This window comes from Pan paniscus, chromosome 1, assembly GCF_029289425.2.
Source record: "Pan paniscus chromosome 1, NHGRI_mPanPan1-v2.0_pri, whole genome shotgun sequence".
In the NCBI taxonomy this organism is placed as follows: domain Eukaryota; kingdom Metazoa; phylum Chordata; class Mammalia; order Primates; family Hominidae; genus Pan; species Pan paniscus.
The window spans coordinates 2,425,746-2,432,886 of NC_073249.2; the positions used below are offsets into that span (position 1 = coordinate 2,425,746).

General features: G+C 54.4%; 1 long non-coding RNA gene across 2 annotated transcripts; it reads right to left on the minus strand.

Annotated features, from left to right (window-relative positions):
- Nucleotides 1-3,515: 3,515 nt before the first annotated feature.
- Nucleotides 3,516-6,730, minus strand: LOC134731233 (uncharacterized). Of its 2 annotated transcripts, XR_010113427.1 has the most exons (4): nucleotides 6,154-6,680; nucleotides 5,905-5,966; nucleotides 4,128-4,655; nucleotides 3,516-4,026 (listed from the first exon to the last, which is right to left on the minus strand). It is a non-coding gene; the product is annotated as an uncharacterized LOC134731233 (long non-coding RNA). The 2 variants fall into 2 exon arrangements; XR_010113424.1 differs by lacking the exon at nucleotides 3,516-4,026 and having other exon boundaries at nucleotides 4,263-4,655; nucleotides 6,154-6,730.
- Between the last annotated feature and the right edge of the window lie 411 nt (nucleotides 6,731-7,141).

A 7,141-nucleotide genomic window follows, 5' to 3' on the forward strand; every position in this document is an offset into this window, starting at 1 on the left:
GGTTCTCTTCCTTCAATCAAGAAGTGTATCAAAGGCTGGGCAAGGTGGCTCACACCTGTAATCTAACACTTTGGAAGGCCAAGGAGGAAGGATTGTTTGAGCTCAGGAGTCTGAAACCAGCTGGGCAACATAGTGAGACCTCATCTCTACAAAATATAGAAAAAATTAGCCAAGTGTTGGTGGCACACACCTGTAGTCCCAGCTACTTGGGAGGCTGAGGTAGGAGGATCACCTGAGCCCAGGAGGCCGAGGTTGCAGTGAGCTGTGTTTGCACCGTTGTACTCCATTCTGAGTGACAGAGTGAGACCCTGAAGCAAGCAAGCAAGCAAACAAGCAAGCAAGAAAGAGAAGGAAGGAAGGGAGGGAGGGAGGGAGGAAGGAAGGGAAGAAGGGAGGGAGGAAGAGAGGGAGGGAGGAAGGAAGGGAGGGAGGAAGGAAGGAGGAAGGGAGGAAGGAAGGGAAGGACAGAGGGAGGAAGGGAGGGAGGGAGGAAGGAAGGGAGGGAGGAAGGAAGAGAGGAAGGAAGAGAGGGAGGAAGGAAGGGAGGGAGGAAGGGAGGGAAGAAGGGAGGGAGGGAGGAAGGAAGAGAGGGAGGAAGGAAGGGAGGGAGGAAGGAAGAGAGGGAGGAAGGAAGGGAGGGAGGAAGGAAGGGAGGAAGGAAGGGAGGGAGGAAGGGAGGGAGGAAGGAAGAGAGGGAGGAAGGAAGAGAGGGAGGAAGAAAGAGAGGGAGGAAGGGAGGGAGGGAGGAAGGAAGGAGGAAGAGAGGAAGGAAGGGAAGGATGGAGGGAGGAAGGGAGGGAGGAAGGGAGGGAGGAAGGAAGGGAGGGAGGAAGAAAGAGAGGGAGGAAGGAAGAGAGGGAGGAAGGGAGGGAGGGAGGAAGGAAGGAGGAAGGGAGGAAGGAAGGGAAGGACGGAGGGAGGAAGGGAGGGAGGGAGGAAGGGAGGGAGGAAGGAAGGGAGGGAGGAAGGAAGGGAGGGAGGAAGGAAGGGAGGGAGGAAGGAAGAGAGGGAGGAAGGAAGAGAGGGAGGAAGGGAGGAAGGAAGGGAGGGAGGAAGGAAGAGAGGGAGGAAGGAAGAGAGGGAGGAAGGGAGGGAGGAAGGTAGGGAAGAAGGGAGGGAGGAAGGAAGAGAGGGAGGAAGGAAGGTAGGGAAGAAGGGAGGGAGGGAGGAAGGAAGAGAGGGAGGAAGGGAGGGAGGAAGGAAGGGAGAGAGGAAGGGAGGGAGGGAGGAAGGAAGGAAGGGAGGAAGGAAGGGAGGGAGGAAGAGAGGGAGGAAGGGAGGGAGGGAGGAAGGGAGGAAGGAAGGGAGGGAGGAAGGGAGGGAGGAAGAGAGGGAGGAAGGGAGGGAGGAAGGAAGGGAGGGAGGAAGGAAGGGAGGGAGGAAGGAAGGGAGGGAGGAAGGAAGGGAGGGAGGAAGGAAGGGAGGGAGGAAGGAAGAGAGGGAGGGAGGGAGGGAGGAAGGTAGGGAAGAAGGGAGGGAGGGAGGAAGGAAGAGAGGGAGGAAGGAAGGAGGAAGGGAGGAAGGAAGGAAGGGAAGGAGGGAGGAAGGAAGGAAGGGAGGAAGGGAGGGAGGGAGGAAGGTAGGGAAGAAAGGGAGGGAGGAAGGAAGAGAGGGAGGAAGGAAGGGAGGGAGGAAGGAAGAGAGGGAGGAAGGAAGGCAGGAAGGAAGGGAGGGAGGAAGGAAGGGAGGGAGGAAGGGAGGAAGGAAGGGAGGAAGGGAGGAAGGGAGGAAGGGAGGGAGGAAGGAAGAGAGGGAGGAAGGAAGGGAGGAAGGGAGGGAGGAAGGAAGGGAGGAAGGAAGGGAGGGAGGGAGGAAGGAAGGGAGGAAGGAAGGGAGGAAGGAAGGGAGGGAGGGAGGAAGGAAGGGAGGAAGGAAGGAGGAAGGAAGGGAGGAAGGGAGGAAGGAAGGGAGGGAGGAAGGAAGGAAGGGAGGGAGGAAGGAAGGGAGGGAGGAAGGAAGGAGGAAGGGAGGAAGGAAGGGAGGAAGGAAGGAAGGGAGGGAGGAAGAGAGGGAGGAAGGGAGGGAGGGAGGAAGGTAGGGAAGAAGGGAGGGAGGCAGGAAGGAAGAGAGGGAGGAAGGAAGGGAGGGAGGAAGGGAGGGAGGGAGGGAGGAAGGAAGGGAGGGAGGAAGGAAGGAAGGAAGGTAGGAAGGGAGGAAGGAAGGGAGGAAGGAAGGGAGGGAGGGAGGAAGGAAGGGAGGAAGGAAGGAGGAAGGAAGGGAGGAAGGGAGGAAGGAAGGGAGGGAGGGAGGAAGGAAGGAAGGGAGGGAGGAAGGAAGGGAGGGAGGAAGGAAGGAGGAAGGGAGGAAGGAAGGGAGGAAGGAAGGAAGGGAGGGAGGAAGAGAGGGAGGAAGGGAGGGAGGGAGGAAGGTAGGGAAGAAGGGAGGGAGGCAGGAAGGAAGAGAGGGAGGAAGGAAGGGAGGGAGGAAGGGAGGGAGGGAGGAAGGAAGGGAGGGAGGAAGGAAGGAGGAAGGAAGGTAGGAAGGGAGGAAGGAAGGGAGGAAGGAAGGGAGGGAGGGAGGAAGGAAGGGAGGGAGGGAGGAAGGAAGGGAGGAAGGGAGGAAGGAAGGGAGGGAGGAAGGAAGGCAGGAAGGAAGGGAGGGAGGGAGGGAGGAAGGAAGGGAGGGAGGAAGGAAGGAGGAAGGAAGGTAGGAAGGGAGGAAGGAAGGGAGGAAGGAAGGGAGGGAGGGAGGAAGGAAGGGAGGAAGGAAGGAGGAAGGAAGGGAGGAAGGGAGGAAGGAAGGGAGGGAGGGAGGAAGGAAGGAAGGGAGGGAGGAAGGAAGGGAGGGAGGAAGGAAGGAGGAAGGGAGGAAGGAAGGAAGGGAAGGAGGGAGGGAGGAAGGAAGGAAGGGAGGGAGGAAGAGAGGGAGGAAGGGAGGGAGGGAGGAAGGTAGGGAAGAAGGGAGGGAGGGAGGAAGGAAGAGAGGGAGGAAGGAAGGGAGGGAGGAAGGAAGGCAGGAAGGGAGGGAGGGAGGGAGGAAGGGAGGGAGGAAGGAAGGAGGAAGGAAGGAAGGTAGGAAGGGAGGAAGGAAGGGAGGGAGGAAGGAAGAGAGGGAGGAAGGGAGGGAGGAAGGAAGGGAGGGAGGAAGGAAGGGAGGGAGGAAGGAAGGGAGGGAGGAAGGAAGGGAGGAAGGGAGGGAGGCAGGAAGGAAGGGAGGGAGGAAGGGAGGAAGGGAGGAAGGGAGGAAGGAAGGGAGGGAGGAAGGGAGGGAGGAAGGGAGGAAGGAAGGGAGGGAGGAAGGAAGGGAGGAAGGGAGGGAGGGAGGGAGGAAGGGAGGGAGGAAGGAAGGGAGGGAGGAAGGGAGGGAGGAAGGGAAGGAGGAAGGAAGGGAGGGAGGAAGGGAGGGAGGAAGGGAAGGAGGAAGGAAGGGAGGGAGGGAGGGAGGAAGGGAGGAAGGAAGGGAGGGAGGAAGGGAGGGAGGAAGGAAGGGAGGAAGGGAGGGAGGAAGGAAGGGAGGAAGGGAAAGAGGGAGGGAGGGAGGAAGGGAGGGAGGAAGGGAAGGAGGAAGGAAGGGAGGAAGGGAAAGAGGGAGGGAGGGAGAAAGGGAGGGAGGGAGGGAGGGAAAAGAAGGGAGTCTAGGATGAAGTGGGCACCTAAACAGGTGAATAGGATAGGTAAAATCTCATCCCTGCCCTCAGGCGGTAGACACTCTCCAGTCATAAGCTCTAACGTGCTGTAGAAAAGCCTCAGGTTCTCAGGGGTTTTCCAGCTGAGCATCTGGAAGGCCGCAGTGCAGTTCTGTGTCCAAGCACTGCAGAGCCTCATGCAACAGTGTCATCACTCGGTGCAGCCCTCCTGGAAGATCTGTTCCCAGGGGAGGGTACAGCGAGGCAAGGGGAATGCGAGAGTCCCTAGCCAGGCTAGGACCTCAACTTGGCATTCCCGAGAGACAGATTCTCTGTGTCTCCCGTCCCAGCCCTGAAACCCACAGCCTTTGACCCAGAGGTAGAGGAGCAAGCTCTCAGTGAAGGCCTCGTCTCTGGAATCTCTTCTTTGGGGAAAAAACGACATGAGCCTGCCACAGAGCCTGTTTATGAAACAAATCAGAGAGCTATTTTGAGCAATTACCCCCAGCAATCACGACAGCATAACTTGTGTAGTTGGAACTAGGTCACCAAGTAATCTCACCAGCGCCCGAAGAAATTCATCTGGGAAGGACACTAGCTCGGGGAGATGAGATAGGATAGGCCCTGGCCTCTTGTCAAGATATCCACATTTCAAGGGACAACTGAAGACACAACAGAGACAGGGGCTCACTATGCATTTCCTTTTAAAATTGGCAATAATCTGGCCACAGAATCAAGGTAAAGTTACTGAATCCTCTGGTTCTTGGTTCGGCATGATTGTAGCTGCTGGTGGTTGTCATGGAAACCAGCAGAGGCGTTAGATCTTAGCTCTGACACTCAGGAGAATCTGAACTTATTCGGTTATGAGCTTTTTTTTTTCTTTCTTTTTTTCTTTTTTTTTTAAATAGAAATTGTCTTGAACCTGGATAAACAGGCCTCAAAGTTTTTCCTCCGCCTGGCTTGGATATGTTTCTGTTTCTGCTTTCTGGCTACACAGAATCTAACGACGCATCAAGAATCGGCCCTGGTGCTCTGTAAGATGTTTTGTTGGGTCTCTTTTCAGTTGCCAGAGACAGAGACCTAAATCGACCTACGTTAGGTAAGAAAAAATAAAAAGATTCATTATTGAGTAAATTATCAATGTGATATTGAATACCCTTTTTTTACTTTTTAATTTTTTCATTTAATTCTAATTTTAAAATTTATTTTTTCATTTTACTTTTTTTCCCCCACAATATAGGTGGAAAGACTGAAACTGGTCTGAAAATATTTGGAAACACAAAGACGGCCTTGGGCTGGGCGTGGTGGCTCATGCCTGTAATTCCAGCACTTTGGGAGGCTGAGGCAGGAGGATCACTTGAGCCCAGGAGTTGGAGACCAGCCTGGGTAACAAAGGGAGACTCCTTCTCCACCAAAAATTAAAAAATAAGCCAGGTGCGGTGGTACACGCCTATAGTCCCAGCTACTCAGGAGGCTGAGGTGGGAGGATCACTTGAGTCCAGGAAGTTGAGGTTGCAGTAAACTATGATCACACCACTGCACTCCAGTCTGAGTGACAGTGAGACCCCATCTCTAAAAAAATTTAAAAAATTAGCTAGGCATGGTGGCACGTGCCTGTAGGCCCGGCTACTTGGGAGGCTGAGGCAGGAGGATCACTTGACCCAGGAGGTTGAGGCTGCAGTGAGCTGTGATTGTGCCACTGCACTCCAGCTTGGGTGACAGAGGCAGATCCTGTCTCATTAAAAGGGTGGGAGATGACATTAGGAGTCTCTCTCTGTTTTGCCATCTCTCATCTTCGAGTCCATCACACTCTTGCTCTGTCGCCCAGGCTGGAGTGCCGTGGCATGCTCACTGCAACCTCCGCCTCTCGGGCTCAAGCCATCTGTCCACCTCAACCTCCTGAGAAGCTGGGACTACAGGCATGCACTACCACGCTTGGCTAATTTTTCATATATTTTGTAGAGATAGGACTTCACTGTGTTGCCCAGGGTGGTCTCAAATACCTGGGCTCAAGCAATCTGCCCGCCTCAGCCTCCCAAAGTGCTAGGATTATAGGCATGAGCCACGGTGCCCAGCCCCATCAGACTCTAAGCCTCCCCCTGGGCAAGGGATGGAGCAGGCAGTTCTGAAGTCACATCCTCATACTCTTTCTGCTTTAGTTTAAGGGAGAGAAGTTGGCTTCGAGGGTGAAAAAAAATCCCAGGTGGGTTCTGATTGCCTCAGCTGGGAACAGGTGCCTGCGCCAGGGCCGGCTGCCACGTGTGAGGTGGGACCCGAGTCCTCCGCCCTCTGAGACAGCCAGGTGTTGGAAAGGATCTAAAACACGAATTCCATCTCACGTGTGTATATAGACGGCAGCTCCATTTGTTGTTCCTTCTAGGGGGTCCATACTTGTATCAGTCTGAGTCCAGTCCGGAGAGAGAAATCACATAGTAATTTGAACAGAGAAAATTCAATATAAAGAATTATTTACTAGAGCAAGGGATTACAGCCATGAGGGGCTGGCTAGTAACAAAGAAAGAAAAGTCCAGTGAACCAGCCCCAGGACTGAGAGAGCCCCCACCCCGGCCCCAGGCGGAGATCCAGACCTGTGCAGCTGTGACTCTGAATGGCAGAGAAGTTGTTGTGGTGCCCTGTGGCAAATCCTTCTGGAAGTCGGCCCTCCGAGGTGCCAGGTGTCTTGATTGCTAGAGGCATGCTGCTATAAAACGGCACCGGGGCTGGCGGGGAGGTTCCGTCTCCCGGGAAACGGCACCAGGGCTGGCGGGCGCCGGGCTGGGCAGGGAGGTTCCGTCTCCTGGGTGCTGCTGGCTGCAGTCCCTGTAGGAGTGGGGCACTGGGGGAACCACCCAGTGAGCACCCTGGAACCCAGAGGCAAGTCAACCTCTTCTCCTTCTCCAATGTCTCTCTATCACCCTCTACTGGCAAGATTTCAGTGCTAGCTAGCCCGGGAAAAAATATTTAAAGGTCCAGATCCATTTTCACAGAGTAGTCCAAAAGGGGGAATTTGGAGCTGAGAGTCCAAGATGGAAAAACTGGTCTGGGCGTGGCAGCTCACGCCTGTAATCCCAGCACTTTGAGAGGCCAAGGCAGGAGAATCACTTGCACCCAGGAGTTAGAGACCAGCCTGGGCAACATAGTGAGATGGCTCTATGAAAAATAAAAATTAAGAAAATTGCCAGTCCTGGTGGTACATGCCTGTAGTCCCAGCTACTTGAGAGGCTGAGGCAAGAGGATAGCTTCAGCCCAGGAGATGGAGGCTGCAGTGAGCTATGGTAGCGCCACTGCACGCCAGGGCCTGGGCAACAGAGCAAGACCTTGTTGCAAAAAAATTGTATATATATATATATGATGCATAATACCTCAGATTACTCTCCGTTGGGGAAATATTCAGATTTTAGAAGCCATAAAGCAATGAAATAGATATTTAGCATCAACTATGTGTTATGTTTAGATTTGAATCTAACAGAAATTAGGCACTGTAGATCCTTGTTTAGCAGTGTGATATGATGAGAGCAAGTCTACCACATGAAGCTTCCTTTTAGATGCTTAAAATCACAGGGTAGGAAGGCTTGC